Source organism: Strigops habroptila, chromosome 9 (assembly GCF_004027225.2).
Source record: "Strigops habroptila isolate Jane chromosome 9, bStrHab1.2.pri, whole genome shotgun sequence".
NCBI lineage: Eukaryota > Metazoa > Chordata > Aves > Psittaciformes > Psittacidae > Strigops > Strigops habroptila.
The window spans coordinates 14,626,235-14,643,825 of record NC_044285.2 but is presented as its reverse complement, the minus strand read 5'-3'; the positions used below and the strand labels follow the sequence as shown (position 1 = coordinate 14,643,825).

Below are 17,591 nucleotides of genomic sequence, written 5' to 3'. Positions count from 1 at the left end.
GACAATGCAAAAGCTGAATCTTTGTCTCTTGTAATTGCTTTGTTCATTACCCCCCCCACCCCAATCCTCAAAACAAACAGCAAACAAGCCAAGCCATCCTGTCACACAGACATAGTCTTTCTATTACAAAGGTTCCACTTGTAAAAAAACACTCTTGTCTGTTTCTTTAACATTTTATCCTCTTTTTAACATTTTATCCTCTTACCAGGATGAAGGTCAACAGAACTCACAAATAAAACATTGTAATTTGTTTCACTAGCAAATTAGTACTTTTCTGGAGACACCTACTTTATCAGACTGTGATAATGCAGGCTTCGTATGTAACCTGAGTCCAATTTAAAATTCTGAAAAGCAGCTTGGTTGGACTCAATGATCTTAAGGTCATTTATGTTGCACAGTTTTCTGTGCAGCATAAATCTTTTTTTTTTTCAATCTAAATGATTATGTGATTCTGTTACACGTTTCTGCTACAACAGGTTCAGTGTACCATTTAGTTTCTCTTCCAGCTTCTGGGACAAACCCTATATACTCCAAATTTCTCTCACGTTACCAAATAGCACAAGAGCATTCCTCTCCAGAAGTTCAGCAGTGCTTTTGCTTGCCCCAGGCCTGCTGTGTAACTTTTTCCCCTACTCATTCACCAGTCTCATTGTCATCAATCTGCAGCTTCAGCTGAGGGACAGGCGATAGAATGGATATACTTTGAAGCCTGGTAAAATGCCTCTAATCCCACGTTTTCCTCATTCTACTCATTTTCGTACAGTGCGTGAAGTGCAGCCAGCCACCGGTACCAGCTACCAGCCATTTCAGAGATTAGTAGTCAAGTTCCTAATTCTTTCTTCAGTTTGTTCCCTTCTGCAGCCCTAAGGATCCTCCCACAGAACCATTACAGTTAGACAAGCAAAGCAGACTGATGATGATGGTCAGGATATATAGAGGAGCACAAGATAAAAACTCTTGTGTGGGTCTTAGTCACTGGGACCTCTTTCTGAAGAGTGAGTCCAGTGTGGGAAGTTGTGCTGTCTAGATTGGGTCTAGCAGCGCAGACATCTTTCATGTAGTGGCAAGAGTGCAAATGGCAAATTGTCAACCTACTGTTTCGGAGGTCCTTTATGATGGAGAAATTTTCTAGAGATTAGTCAGATGTTTGTTAATTTTCATACCTCTCAAAAAACCAGGTCAATAAAAGAAGGAATGATTTAATGTCTAGGAATGGAGCAGGAAAGAGTGTTAATTATACTTGATAAAGTATAATTCTACCATGGGAAGAATAGAAGTATTTTTGTTATTATCTTAAATTAACCAACATATAATATAAATACTCTGCACCACTGAAGCTTCTAGTCTTTCCATGGCTTCAGTACTTGAGCAACATTTCATGTCTCTCATTCTGAATCAACAGAGTCTGCACTTTTCTGATACGAAACACCAGCAAAATGGCAGAGCTTGAAGAGAAATCCAACCCACATGACAGAATGAGAGGGGCTTCTAGAAGCTGCTTATTAAATTCTATTTTTTTTTAGTATTGTTGGTCTTGGATATGATATAGTGTTAGAAGTATAATTGCATGCATTCTCAGCAAGGAAACAGAACTGCTTAAGTGAACGCTTCCCCCAGAATTTTCTTCTTTGGCAATAAGATGGCTTAATGTAGTTTCAGTTTGGATGAAGCTGTTAATAGGCTGCATTCTGCAGCAGCATCTATTACTCTAGTAAGTTACTAATACATACTGTGTGTGTATTTTACATGGGTACATTACTATGTATTTGAAATCAGCGAGCTTAAACTGTGCAGCATAATTAGAGGAATGAGCCTCACATCGCTTTGTCAAAACATTCTTTAATTTCTGGATTTTAGGATTATTGGATTATAAGATTAGGCAGGATGCCTAGAAATCTTAAATCAGAGCATCTAGTAAAGTAAGGCTTCTGGTGAATCGGTGTTACGGTGCATCTATAGATGCACAGACTGTATAAGTTGCTGTAAAAAAGATATTTCAATGCTAGGACAACAGGATACTGTGTTTTCTCTGACCTCCCTTTTTTTCTAACACATTTTCTAATTTTAAGGAACTTAGTAACTTTTCTCCGTGATAATCGACTGGCAACTATAGTAACTCCGAGCATGGTGTGTGAATCACTAAGCTTCCTTGTCCATATGTTACTAGAGGAATCCTGACACTGACCAGACATTGCATGGCATTCACCTTGCAGTGTATATTTATTAATTACATTATGATTACCGAGTACAGCTACAATTTAATGGCCGTCTCACAAGACATACTTTGTTGTCAAAGCATTCTGCTTTGGTTAAACAGTGTCTCCGAGTCCCAAAAAACATGGTGGACTACAGGCCCTCCTCTTTTTTTCTCAGTGCAATAGCAGATTCACTGGCAGGTACAGAGTCTTCACACATGGCACACAGAATGTTGTTCTGTCATTCTATTGTGTCTCATTTCCATGGGAGACTTAGTACTTCAATCCTAGAAGTTTCTGTGAAAAGGATTTCTCTAGCTGCTGGTCCTGCCCCAGTTTGGTCCAGCACATTGCATACCACACATATAGCTACGAAACACAGAAGAGAGACTGTCTATATACTGTATGTATTCATGTGTATGAGTAGAGAAGTGATGGCGCAATGATAAATATATTATCAAATAGGGAAACTTTGGGACCTGGTTCAAATCCCTCTGAAGAAAAATGTATGAACTTGGTCATGTCAATATTTGAGCAGAAATGTCTGGTAAATTCTGCTGGGGGTTCTGAACTTACAGGTTTAGAGTCCAGATGTTTCAAATTGGATGGTTAATGTAATAGTACTATGTTACTCTTTCCTGAGATGGTTTTGTAAGTATTAGGAAGATGACTTATAATTAGTATATTAAAGAGTTTCAAAATTACTAATACTCTGTCATCAAGTTCTGTGAAGCAAAAAGAAGAGGAATTCTGTTCACAAGCAATATGGAGACAGCTGTGCTAGCCATATTCCCAAGCCATTAACAGAATAGTCCCCAGCACTTCAAAGCACCATATTCCCATATCATTTAGTATTTGCACTGTTAATATGACCAGCATCCAAAATAAAGACCAAAATGCTGAAGCATCCCAATATGATGAAGATCGTGACTGTCTGAACAGAAAGATCATTATGGGAAGGTGCAAATCATATTTTTATTTTCTGGAGTATGAAAAACCAAGCCACTTTGGTGTAATTTTGGCATCTTTTAAAATCAAGTGGTATTTTTGTCACTGATTTCCACAAGGCCAGAACTGTGCTTTTTGGTCCTGATGGTCTTGTCAGGATTTAACATATCTGAATTAGCAGAATTATATGTAGTGATAGCTTTCATATTTTCAAACTGAAACTGTAGGAATAGAAAAATAACAGCTTATAATTTCCTCATTTGTTGGCAGAGCTCTATCAAAAATAAATGTTTTCACTGTATTCCCAGTATTTAAAAAATACTGTCTGAGGTAGCCCAGAACTCTTCAACTTCCTTTAACGTAGTGAGCTGTGTTTCTGTTTAACCCAGGGACTGATACAAAATGATGATACTATTATGTAGCATAAATAAGGAAATAAATAGCTTAACAGATGTTCAATGGGATACATTTTTGTTCTCTATTGTGGGTGCCTGCTCACTACTGTTGAACAGAAAAGAAAGTACCTGCAAATACTCCTTGGATGCCTAAACTGAAAAGTTGGTCTGACTAAGTCTTGTCTAAGAGTCAGAGCAAGGGAGTCTCTATCACTGACAAAAAATGGAGCTCTAATGTAGGACAGGCTTTTTGCCAGCATGGCCTCTCAACCTGCTAGCAGGGATTGGAATCTTCAGGTTCTGTTTTCCCACATTTTACGCCAGTGTAACTATACTATGTCTCTAAAGAGTATAATTGGTACAAATTTAAGCCTCATCAGAGTACAGCCTTTCTTTAACTACATATCCTCCTAAAGCACTTACATCTGTGAGACATCGCACCAAAACTCATATATGAAAAGCTAGAACACATAGCCTGTAAATAGGGACAGAATTGGATATGAATCACTTCCCACCCCCACAAACACCCCGTGCCCTGAAGTATAGCTATAAAAACCAGAAGCCTTGAGATCAGGAGAAAGCTCTGGCCTGTTCTGAATTGCTTTCATGGGTGATACTAGCCCCAAAGAGCATGGCACCAACCACACATGCTTTGGGGGTCAGTAGAACCACTGCTAACTTTCTGTCTGTCAGTCAATCCTTTTTGTGTGCTACTGGCTTTAAAAACACAGTTGGCTTTTTTGGCTTCTTTGCCTTTTAAAAGATGTACAAGTTCTGAAGGTTTTTCTATTATCAGAGATTTACAGAAAGAGAGAAAAGTGTAGAAGGTTATAGTGTGTGAATTCTGCCATTTAGATTATAGAAAGATTTTTGTAATCAAAAATATCCTTGCCAGAAACAGTTCTTTGGTATTTAGAAATCCTTTGCTAAACAAAGTAAAAATGAATGATAAACAAAATCAAGTTTCTTTTGAGCCTAATGTTCTTGCAGCTGCACTCCACTTTTAAGAGAAACCCATTAGCGATTAATTTAGAATGACACTGGCAAGCAGTCCCCAGACTTTAATTAATATCTTTTTGACAAGCTCGTAATCTTTCTAGTTAATAAAGTCTCTCTTAAATTAGTTTAACTCTGATTTCACTTACCGTTGTAAGCAGTCGGCATTGAATCCAGGGTACTTTACAGAACCTTCTCATTTAAAATACTTCTAAAAAGAGATTTTATAGTTGCATTTTACAGAGTAGAAACCGCAATTGACGCAGGTCACCCTTGATCCAGAGGCAGAGCTGGAAAGAAAATCTAGGTTCCTGAATACCCTTCTGTTGTTCAATTGACTAAGCAATGGTGCTGTCTCCTGTCTCAGTACCTTGCAAGGAAAGGATTAAATTCTGATTCCAACCTACATAACTGATTCTTTTCCTTTATGCCAGTATCAAGGTCTTAGACAGTTACAGTACAATATTGTAACTATAATATAGTGAATTATTGTCTGTAAAAATTACTTAAATAATAAGTATCGGTATAGGACAATCTAGAGGTCAAGTTTTCATTTAAACTTGTGCTCTCAATATATGTGTCTACTATTGAAAACTTGGCCCTTAAAGAAGTTCTGTGTCAGCTTTACCGGTATGTCTCAAATGCAGAACTGATCTGCGTGAGGACATTATGCAGCCACATTACTGTGTCCTGCGGAATAGGAGAGAATACTGTGAACTGGAAAAGATGCTGAGACAAAATCTCTTTTGACATCCGGGTAAGTTAACAACTTTTATATAAATGTTCTGATACCTGCTATACGTGTGCCTGTTGCATATGTGTATTATGAGGGAAAAAAATGTATTTACTCACCTGAACCCATTTTTTTATGCAGATGCTGTAGTGAAGTGATTTTTGATATGTAAGATCACATCAGTGTTTCTTACTACTTTGCCTACAAAATAAACTGAGAGGTGCACAGGTTACTGTCAGGATCTTAGTATGGTAAGTTTTTTCAGAATTTAGAGAACTCCACCTACTGGAGTGTAAGTCTTAAACTGATTACACCTACAAAGAAATTAGATCTTTTTGTTTTAAAGCTAATAAATGCCTAGTATCCAACAGACAATTGTAAGAAATACCTGTCTAAGCACTGGATAACTCTGCTGTAACACACTGCCAGGGGAGATGGATGTAGGGTAATTTTTGAAGGTAAGTTTTGCCAAGTGAGGATATAAAAGTTTTAATTTGGTGATTCACGGGGATAGTTTGTTGTAATTTTTACTTCTCATGTAAGATGAAGAATGAGGTAAAATGGGGTATGAAAAAAACCAAGATTTGCTTATTAGTCTCCTCTGTCTCCTCCATCAAAAATAAATGTAAAAGCCTAATTTAAAATTCTGTCACATTAACAAGAACTAAGATAATCAAGATGGCTGAGAAAGGTCAGTGATGTTGTGCAACTTAATTGGGATCTTGAGACTAGAAGACATCTCACCATCTCTAGAAGTTGTGAGCAGTCTGTCTGTGCACTCCAGAGTATTTGTCTAGGACATGTAAAACTGAAAATAACATGTCCCAGACACCTTCTAGAACAGTTTTAATAGCAATAGGCATCAACTATGTACCATGAGCTTAGAATGCTAACTTTGCACGAAGGAGTTATTTTAGGTTGCTGCTTTGTCTTTGTTTTTCCTCTTCTTAAGTCAACGTGGGGGGGGGGGGGGGGGATGGGACACCAAAAAAACCCTAAAAAAACAGGCAGGTATTAGTGAGGGAAAGTGCAAAAACATGTTTTAAACCTGTAGGATATTCCTCAGCTGAATTTCTACAGTTTTTCCTTAAGTGCTTGCTGCCTATGTCAGTATCAGCATGCTGAACTAGAGGCCTTATTGCTGTGACAATTCCTGTGTTTCTGTGGCAATGATCATTCCATTCCAGAAGCCACAAATTAGAAAATGGTTTCTTACAATGAAACACCAAACGAAACACAACATGATCTTCCTCCTTTCTCATGCATGTTAACTGTAAAAAGTTTCTTTGTCTGGAATGTGGCTCTGATTACATTTCTCTATCCAAAAATAAACATGGTGCAAAAGAAAAGGATATAGGGAGGGGGGAAAGCCTGTCAATGGGCCACCCTCAGGAAAACCTCACAAGATCTACTCTCTGTCTGTGCAAGCCGTGGAAGAGCTAAGGAAGTGATCCCAGCTTGGTGGTCTTATTTTTAATTAAAACAAATGAGGCTCTTTCAGCTGCTGCAGATAAATATTTGATGAAAAGAGACAGGGACAGATGTCAAAAAAATGTAGTAAATAAAGAATAAGACCAGAAGAGCAAATGTTACAACAGCATTTTATATATATTAAAAAAAAAAAAAAAAAAAAAAGGAGAAAAAATAAAACCAACCCCAAACCCAAACCAAACCAACTTTACAGATTTCTGTCAAATGCCCAGTTTTACTAAGATCATTCCAAAAGTGGGAAGACTAATTCTTCATACTCTTTTTGACAAAGTAGAATGAAAATACAAATACGTATAGATAAAGAAACATTTTTAAGCCAACTTGCTGCACATTATGTGCTTTAAACAAAAGACTTCAGGGTCATTTTCATACTTCCATAAGGTTGATGTTGATTTTAGTTTGACTAGTAGAGTTTTGCTCCAAAATATATGTTAAGCATGCACAGTGAGAAGGTGCCTAGCAAAATATATTAGCAACATTCTTGTTGCCATAATCTGTCATAACATTCATAAGTCATGTCCTTTATGAATGGTTCATTTTAAAAGGTGAACAAGATGACCTGCAAAGGTCCTTTCCCACTTCAATTACTCGATGACTTAATAGCACTGGGTCTAGATTTAGTTCACCTTTTAGCAAATTAAGTTATAGCATTCTCTGGAAAAAAATGATTTGATGGAATTAACCTAAGAATAGGCCATAAAAGAAAGCCGAGTCATGAAATGGAGGAAGAATCTCAGTAGTTGGCTCTTTCAAGATGAACATCTTTGTTGTTGGCATTATGTTGGCATTGCCTGCTAGTTTAAGGTCTGATCTTGCCATTCCTGGGTAAAATGGGTATTTCCATTGAGTCCAATGTGGATTATGTATCTGAATGTGAAAAAACTGATTTTATAAGTAGACCTGACAAAACTATAGAGTGAGTGTGAACCACAGGAGTTTCAATGGAAATATTTAATGTGACACCAACATCTAAAATATTGTTTTAGGCACAGTGATTCAGGTCACCAGGAGGAGGATAAATCTATATAACCCAAATTCTGAAAATAGAGTTATGAATGAATGTAGTTCTGAAATACATACGTGACTCTAAAGATGGTTAAGAAGAAAAAGTGGGGAGTTGATGGACTGCAATGCTTAAGGATCTATATGGGGATACTATAGAGCTATGGAGTCCAACAGTAGGCACAGGTGAAAGCAGACGAACATCCGGTGACATAAAACATAAGTTAAACAAATTCAGATGAGAGATGAGGAAAAAATTTTAAACACTGAGGAAAAGTAACCTTAGATTGCAATGAACTTTCCATATTTGGAGGTAAATAAATCAACCTAGAATTCTCATGACTAGGTATATATCACATGGAAATCAAACTTACGCAAACAGCAAACTTTCTGATAAAGCTCTGTCTAATTCCATTGAAGTCAGTTACAAACCCCAGCAGCTTTCAATAGAAGTTGAGTGAGGCTCAAGGTGAAAATCAACTCCGAGAACAGTTACAGTCAACTTAATACCCAGATAGGACAGAAAAAATGTGGGAGGATTCTTTACGAGTGGTGCCTGGGTTGAGAATTCACAAAGAATGAGTTGTGAGGATCTCTGAGCACTTTAAGGGACCCTTGCAGAGGCTGATAGCATTTGGCAAGGTCAGCACGTCCCCAGTTAGCATGGCATTACCATACCCAGCTGAGAACTTACATGGAACCTGACAGCAGCTACCCTCTTTATTTAGCCTCAGGCTATCTATGGGCTGTCAACACAAGATGCAGACAAACTGTTGTACAAACACAGAATTTACTGGCTGATAAAGCAATAAATAAAATGTGTAGGCAGAGGGGCCAACTTTGCTTCTGTTTTCTAAACAAGTGTAAGGACTATGAAATGTACAATGCCAAATCTATGGCATGTCCAGTGCAAGACATGAGGCAGGGAACTGATACATATGCTGCCTCTGTATGTCTCAAGCTGGCTGCAGCTAGAATATGATTCAGCCTCAGATCAACAGAGTGCCTACACTAGATTCACATGCACCAGTTGTAGATAAACACTCAAAATATCCACACAGGAGTTCTTTCCTACTGGAGCTATGTCCAAGCAGTATTGTCATTTACACAGGCAGAAACTGAGCAACTTTCCTAAGGAACTATTTTTCAGCGTGCAAAGGAAATGGATCGGAGATGTGTCTGGTGTTCCTAATCGTCAGTGATGTGCTATACAGAGATCCACTTCTGTAAAGACTTCTGTGCCCGGTGAAATACAGGCAGAGAAAAAAATGAATTTCTCCAATTCCTTGTTAAAAAAGGTAAGGAGAAGGCCCCAGAATAATAATCACTCCTTCCTCTCCTTTACAGATGAGATTAAGGCAGACAGAAATTAAAGGACTCACCAAGGCTATGCCACACAGCCAGGATTTAAACTCAGAACTTCTGAATCCAACCCCAGTGCCTGAACCACACATTCCTTTGCTTTTCTGTATTCCCCCACAGTCTTAGGCCATGTGGCCACAATTGGTGAAACGAAAAACAGGTGCAGATCCATGAACAGATGGGAGCCCAGCCCTGGCTGATCTCTGGAGGATAATACAGTGTTGTTTTCCGGCAAAGAGAATTCCAGAGAACCACAGAGGCAGCCCTAAAAGTGAAGCTGCTCTGCCTCACACTAAATGTTATCTCTACCAGCTCAGCCAGTGGGAGTTTTGAGGCATGGTCTGTTTGTCAGCAAAGGACACTGCCTTACTGACCTCTCAGGCTGTCAGTATTGACATCTCTGGTTTTCAGGCATTCCTATAAAGACTGTAGAAGACTAATTGCAATCCCATTCTTTGCAGTAACTGTAGCCAATGTTTCTAAGTTGCTGAAACATGAAATTTCTTCCCTCGAGTAGACAACTTTGGAATGTCTAACCCTCAAAAAATGCCATTAGTCATATGCAGAATCTTTCTCTGGGAAAATCACGAGTGGTATGGGACAAATCAGCTAGGTAAGATGAATAATATATTTGTTCTGGATCTGTAAGGATAGATCTACTTTTGATTTCGAGTTCATGGGGATCTGATGGCTTGCTCTGCAATACATGGTTCAACAAAGAATTTGGACTGCTTTCTCACTGGGAGAGTGATAGTAGGTAACTAACAGTGCAATTGCCTGATCCTAACTGCGGGATGGAGTGCCAGGATGCAAAGTACTTCCCTGGCTTGTGTGATACCCACAGTTATAGTCCCTGCATGGTACAAGACACGTTTTCCCTCCATGCGTCACCTGACACATCATCCAGAAGTATTAGAGAAGACATGGTGATCCTCAGTTTCCACAGATACACAGAGCACATATCAAACCCAAGAGGATAGCACATGCAAAAAGACAGGGTATGTTTCATGGAATCGTAGAATAGTTTGGGTTGGAAGGGACCTTTAAAGGTCATCTTGTCCAGTCCCCCTGCAATGAGCAGGGATATCTTCAAGTGGATCAGGTTGCTTAGAGCCCTGTCCAACCTGGCCTTGAACACTGCCAGTGATGGGGCATCGCAGCTTCTCTGGGCACCCTGTGCCAGTATCTCTACAGTGTGCACGTCCACTTGTGCCAAGGAAACCTAATAAGACCTTACTGCTTCCTTAGACTCCATTTAAATTGAGGCCACAAAACCTGATTTGCAACAGTAGGCCAAAACCACACTGCTAATAACATGTATTCTTCTCATGCTAAACTGTAAATCAAATTGGTTGGGAAAATCTACTTTATCCCAGTTTTAGGCAGGTTTTGAAGGAAAGCATTCTCTACAGATGACACTAATAGAATTTAGCAGCAAAGACCACCCAGGACACTGGGAATCTCAAACTGCTTGGCCTCAGTTTCTCTGATTCATTCTCAGCTTCATGTGTGCTGTTTGAGAGACAAAAAATAGCATTTCCTTAATTTTGAACTTGGATTTCTCTTCCAGCCGAACATTCGTGAAAGCAGCTGGTCCCAGAGGTGGAACATTCCAAAACCCCATTTGGAGCCAAGTGAGTACGTTACGGAGTAAGTCGTGACACCACTTTATAGAGAACAGACAATGAGTTTTGGATCTTGTAAGTACCTTTCCTCCCTGCAAATAAGTTCCCTTCCCCCATACTTTTGGAAACATCTCAGTCTGTATTGGAAACAGAGGATGTAATTTATTTTTATCGCCTTCCCTGTCAAACTGGCCAACTGCCACAGGGTTCTGCTTTCAGATGTAGCAAGAGGCAGGAGAATCACAGTGACGAACCATTCATTTCAGTGGCTCCTCCTGTTTCCTTATCTTATTTTGAGGCTACCTACTGCGCTACCTTATCACTCTTTCTAATCCTGCAAAACTTCTCTGCAACTTGACCCCTCCACAGAAAAAGCTGACCTGTTTAGACCTCCCTGCTTCTCTACTCCTGCTCCCTTCCTCGCAGAGGAAGTTGCTCCTTCCTTTGTTACTTTAGAACTCCTTTTTCAATGCCTATCTCAGCCCCTCTCTCCTCCTTTTCCTAGCTCATTATATTGCATTACATTTCCTAACTGAATGCACATACAGCTGTGTGGCCTCCTTTGGGTATGCTTAATTTCTCACTGTCCAGCCTGCCCTTTGATGTCTGCTGAAGAAGGATACATCTTCTTTTCCATCTCTTCACATGTGCCTATTAATTACTCTCTTCAGAGAGACTGTTTACTGACTATCACTCTGTTTACAGTTGAATACAGCTAAACATTTGGTCTTCACAGTTCCCCCTCTTGTACACCACCCACCCAGTTTCTTCCCAATTGTTGCAAAATAGATGTCTCCAAATCACTTTAGAAAATCACAGATGCATTGTACTTACATTCCCACACCCAGCCTCCTGCTCTCAAACACTGTTTTTGCTTCACTTACAGAGATGTAAAGAAAGGCTTTACACTGGTATTTTTTGTCTCTAGTTCTCTAATGAAAAAGAAGCAGCGAGGCTTAACAATTTGACCTTTCTGTTGCGCATATTCCTACCTTGGGCGCTGTAGAGAACCCTGAAAGATCTGTAAGCATCAGACTTCTGACCTGTGAAGAAATAATACAAACTCAGTATGAAGTACAGAAGAATGCCTACTGAAGTGAGGAGGGTTATCCTATGCATAAACTGTGCATATGTCTTTGTGTGACCAAGACCTTTGGGCAGAGGGAATTTTAATATGCTGGGGAGGGATAAAAATTACTCTAGCAAATGTGCAGAAGAGAAGAATTATACGGTTATAATGCAGCAATTGAGATCTAAGATGAAAATTCCTTCAGATGTCCTTCTCATTCCATATGGAGCTTAAAATATTACAAAATAATATGAAATAAATGTAAAACAAATGTGGGCTAAATTATGTTTTTTCCAAAGAAGAGATTATTGTCAATCACAGAGTCATAGAATGGTTTGGGTCAGAAGGAACTTTAAAGCTCATCTAGCTTCAACCCCCTGCCACAGGCAGGGACACCTTCCACTAGAGCAGGTTGCTGCAAGCCCCTGTGTCCAACCTGGCCTTGAACACTGCCAGGGATGGGGCAGCCACAGCTTCTCTGGGCACCGTGTGCCAGCACCTCAGCACCCTCACAGGGAAGAATCTCATCCTATTATCTAATCTAAATCTACCCTCTTCTAGTTTAAAGCCATTGCCCCTTGTCCTGTCAGGAATGTTCATTTAATTGAAAATTGCCTAAAAAATCTACCAGTTTAATAAGCATATGTTCAGTATAGGCTTATTAGATTTGGGTTGAATGAGGCTTCTCATGTAATTACTTCCTCAAGGTGAGTGTAATGCTGCATGCTAGAACTGAGAAGGACAACTTGCTCTCTGTTCTCCTGCCCCCCGCTGCTCTCTTCTGCATCCTGAGGAGGGTCAGCTGCTGCTGTACCTAAATGAAGCAGCCCCAGCACTGGGCCTGGGAGGAACAGCAGCCAGCATGCTTTAGGCTGGAAGGGAAGGACTGGACCTAGAGCTGGAAGCCTGAAGGGATAAATCCCCAACGATGGGCAAGGGGCCAGACAAGAAGTGACATAGGTAAGGGAGGCAGAAGTGTCTCTGATGTTTACCTATGGATGCTGGAAGGGACCTTGCATTGTTGAATCTCACCAATGAACTTCACACTGGAGCAGTAAACCTGCATCACGCTAATCGTTATTAATTAATTAGCACAGGCATGTACCTGGAAATGCCAGATTTTAAGCTTGCTTATAACTGATACAGTTTGGAGACCATATCTTACGCTACAGAAACTGGGGGTGAGGTGAAGGCAGGGACAAGGGAGGAAAGAAGTCCAGGAAGACCTGTGGAAGCACGTACAGATAGCTCAGTTTACATGGCCTTCCAGTCGAAAAGTCAACAGTTACAGAAATGTGGAATTGACCAGTGTGTGGCTGTGGCTATTTTTCATCAGTTATCCTGGATATGCGAAATAGCCACACCAGAAAAATAGACAGCAAAGCTTAACAGACACATGTCATTTTTGGTTTCATTCACACTCTTTTCCGTGATACCCCTGATATTCCTTTAAATGCAGAATCTGTATTTATACCCAAAAAATTTTTATAAAGAGAGCTTTATTGACACATTTGTTATACTTCTATATAACATGATAATGACAACCAGCTGGCTACAGCTAATGACAGGCACTAATTCATATTGGGTTACTACCTTCATGTTCTGTAGGCTGTTACTTTTTTTCCCCCCATTTTTAGCATTCTTGCCCTCTTGTACTTGCATTTTATGATGCTCATGTTTACTGTTCTTGCATGCTAGGAAACGAATGAGCATTTTAAAAGCTTTATGTTTAATTACACTTGCAGCTATTACTTAGTCACATAAACAAATTAAATGGACATTTAATTAAATGTTACCCTTTTAAAAGGGTAAACTGGAAGCAGAGGCTATCGACTGAACACCGATATTGCGTACATTTATCTTAATTAGTCAGGTAGCGTTAGGGATTAACGTCATTTAGCTGTTATATCCATAATCAGATACATTAGCATTTATGTCTTTGTAGCATACAGAAGATCAGTTAAGATGTGAGCTCTCTCCTGCTGGGTACTGTACAAACAGAACTTGAAGTGTATCTGAAAGACTTCCTTCCTTCCTATGTCACCTTAAAAACAAAATATTGTGATACCCTCTCCAGCTTTTGCAGGTGTGAACTGATCATTCTGATGACAATTCAAAACATGATCCAAAAATTTCCCCCACCTTATCATTTTGTATTTATGTGTAGGAGATTTCTCCTATAGAGCCAGTTTTCAGTATTTTCTGATGGGGATTTTTCATGCTAGCGCATTGAGGTTCTAGCTTGAGTGACTGATGCTGATACAGTAAATATCAAGCCCAAATGCCTCAAAGATCTCATCTGATTTTGTAAGCAGTTATTTCAGAGGTCAGAGAAAATCATTTGGGGGTAGTCTGGAGAACCTAATCTGGTTGTACAGCAAACAATTGGCTATTTAGTGTCTTTCCAACAAACACACAAACTAGGGCTAGTGATTAATTCTGCTTCTGTGATAAGCTAATGCTTCTGATCATCTCTTCTCATTTATGGAGTAAAATGCAGAGAAATGACTAGTCCTTGGATACCTCATTCTACAGATGATTTTATAACCTCATGTTTGGAGAACTTATTTTTATAGTGATTGCTACAGACTCATTCATGTTCGTGAAATTTCTTTAGTTGTGTTTGGATCTGAAAGACTAACCACCTACAATTCCGCCACAAGTATTTATTTTTCCTTTTGGCTTACTGGATAGAGAATGTGTGCATTTAATGCAACATTGTGTGTCAGAACTTCCATGCGCACAAGGAACCACTTAATTTACTTGTGTATAAGTGAGTAATCTAGCAAACTAATGAAACAGCCTGTTCTGGCATTTCGAAGAGCTTTTCTTAGTCACTAAAATATAGTGGAGGGGGACAGAAAAAGCCTCAGCACAAAAAAAAGAAAGTAGGGCCTCAAATCCACATGCTATGATAGCAAGACACTGTTGTGTTCATTTTATACAAGAGTTTGATGTCATGTCCATTTACTTTGAATAATTTCTTCCTGGATTTTTATCTTTTTAAAAGCTGAATTGTTGAGTTTTCCAAAACAAACATAACTTAGTATGTTGTTCAAGGTTTGATGGAAAGAAATCTCCAGCTATAGGACCTGCATAGGTTTCTCATGCTTTTCTGAAGTCCAGTACTAGCAGGGGTCTATGTCTAACATAGACTGAATTTTGAATTATATTGTAAATTACTTTCTCATCTGTTCAATCACAGTTGGCAGCAGTTACTGTTATGATGTAGTTTATATTTAATTCGTTTGTCTCTCTATATTTAGGTGATACTGTTAAAAATACAGTGGCTCTCTCCTGAAAATGAAACAGCTGTGGTGGTCTTGTTTCTCTAGTTTACCTGAAACAACCAGAATTCCAAACATTTAACTCCACCACTGACCTTAACAGATCTGCCCTTCATCAGTTACAATCGACATTTTGAAAGAGATCTGTATCTCACTCGACATTTGGTATAATTTTTTTAGGACTATTTTTTTTAATCGGTTTTTATTTAACAGATGTTGTTAATTGCATCAAAACGTTTGAAAAGCCAGGAGAGAATTGAAAGAGATTCCGTTTACAGCCCAGATGATTTGCAGTTTCAGAGCCTAAGACCAACTGGTCAGACCATAACAAACAGTCCCAGGGGACTGCAGACAAACAGCCTGACTAGCTGTCATACTGAACATGCACATGCAGTTACTTGTGGTATCAGTTGAACAGTATATTTGTGTCTTAACCAGGAAATAAACTCACAGTATTTTGCGGTGGCATCAAGTTTGACAGCGGGATTAACTTCAGCAAAGCAAACGATGGTTAATCAGTACAAAACACCCCCCACAAATAGCACCTGACTTATCTGCACTTTGACAGCAGAAGCTGGAAGGGAAAAGAAAGGACTGTGGCAGTCTCCAGTTAGCACCATTTTCCCACTTCCTGGGAAACTTGTCCCTCGCTGTGCTGGGCAGGTGAGCAGCAGGAAGGCAGGAGCTGGGGCTGTGCCTGTCACCAGGGATGCAACCCTCCATCCCTGGGTTAGGGATGCCCTGTGACCAGGGCAGCCATATTGTGGCTCTCACCTCTGGCCACATCTTGTCTGGATGGTGTCTGGAAGCAGGAAGGTGTCAGCTTGCTTACTCATTCCTATTGAGCCTTCTTGAACCTCACTCTTGAAGTGCTGCCAGGCTTCCAAATTAGGACAAAGTATTTCTTCCTTCTACAGGACATTTTAGTATCCACAGGTTAGGTATACTAGGAAGCATAAGGTATTAATGTTACAAACAAAAAGCAGTTTACCATCCAGGTTGTCTTTTACAGACTGTTGCATTTTGGTTTTGTTCTGCCATGATTTCCAGATGCTAATGGGGAAAATGTTGACTAATCCTTGGAACAATGTTAACCCTTACATAAAGAATCCAGAATCTTCTTTTTAACAGCATTTACTTAGTGCTGGAGGCAAAAAAGATGGGGTCCATTTTAAGCCTCTCACATGCTTTAGATTTAGAGCAAAGCTTTGCTACAATATTCCAAATGCTCATTCTAGCAGAATTGTATTTATCAAAGGTATTGAAGGACTTAGGATCAGAAAGTGTATGCAAACAGGACAGCAGAAGTGTGGTAAATACAAAGAGGAAATGCCATTTTTACTCTCTGAAAGAAGTGACAAACTTGTAGTAAGTCTCGTTCAGAAACGGGGAGAGGAGCAATGATTGATACTCAAAGGCTGGATCTGTTATTATTACTGAAGTAAGTTAGAATTGAGAATGTGTGCTGGGGAATGCACCAGGGCACCTCGGCACCTCTTCCCAGCTACTACTAAAGACATACTAAAAGACATACTTACAAAGTTGAGTCTCACCTCCTGTGTTTGGCCAGACCATGTTAGATTTGCCAGCGGTTAAAGTGCTGGCGTATTAGAAAAACTTGCCTGTGTAGGCATGCTGACAATGTCACAGCGTAAACCAGATCTCAGCATGGTCATTGGATTTTTTAAGATTACAGAGGACAGTCTGAAGAGTTGGAAAGAATGCAGTACACAGCAGCTATGCTGACATACACCACATTCAGTTAAACATCATAGCTTTATATGTACAGTGTATCTATTTGCTTTTGTCTTTGATGTGCTTTTCCCAGGGATATTTATTTAGAGAAGAGTTGAAAAAGTCAAGCTTCGGCCAAGTCTGCTTGTTACTTGAGGTTTTTGGCTTAAACAGTTGTGGACTAAGAACTGCATGAAGATTTCACCACTGAATGGTGTATGCCTCGGACATTGTACTCTGCCATTTTCTTTCATTTGCACTCACAGAAAGAAAAATTGTAGAAAATGGGAAAATTTTAATTTCAAGCTCAAGATACAGACTCCCCCCCCTTTTTTTTTTTTTTCATAAAACCTATGTAAATGCATTGATTCAGAAGTAATTCAGTCCTGAATTTCAATGCACGAAAGGGCCACCTATCTGAAGGACAGGCAAAGTAAAGGAACAAGATGTAACAGGAGGCATATAGCTGTGGCTCAGCTTCTGCTCCCAGACTGCTATTTGCCTGTGCAATCCCCTTTGTGCAGCAGTGAACGCAGGCGGGGTACTGCTCCTCCTCAGCTCGCTGGGAATTTCTCTATCGGCTTCACAGGGAGTAGCAACTACACTTCTTGTGCCTGCAGCTTATGCTGTGTACCTCGAGAAAGGATGTTAGGTTTTATTTAGATAAAGGTGGAAGCTGATTTTGCTGGTGTTTTTCAAGCAACACATTACCTATGAAGAGAGAGAAATTTAAAAAACTCACTGATTTACCATG

At 39.5% G+C, this 17,591-nt stretch overlaps 1 long non-coding RNA gene across 6 annotated transcripts in view; it reads left to right on the top strand.

The window, feature by feature from the left end:
• LOC115612551 overlaps positions 1 to 12,087 on the top strand; it is a 33,059-nt gene extending 20,972 nt beyond the window's left edge. For 2 of the 6 annotated variants that reach the window (XR_003993075.1, XR_003993071.1), the window contains exons 2-5: positions 5,182 to 5,291; positions 5,409 to 5,518; positions 8,872 to 9,058; positions 10,693 to 12,087. This is a non-coding gene — a long non-coding RNA (uncharacterized LOC115612551). The remainder of the gene's footprint in view (positions 1 to 5,181; positions 5,292 to 5,408; positions 5,519 to 8,871; positions 9,059 to 10,692) is intronic. The other 4 variants (XR_003993076.1, XR_003993072.1, XR_003993073.1 and 1 more) reach the window with 3 other exon arrangements.
• Positions 12,088 to 17,591: the final 5,504 nt, after the last annotated feature.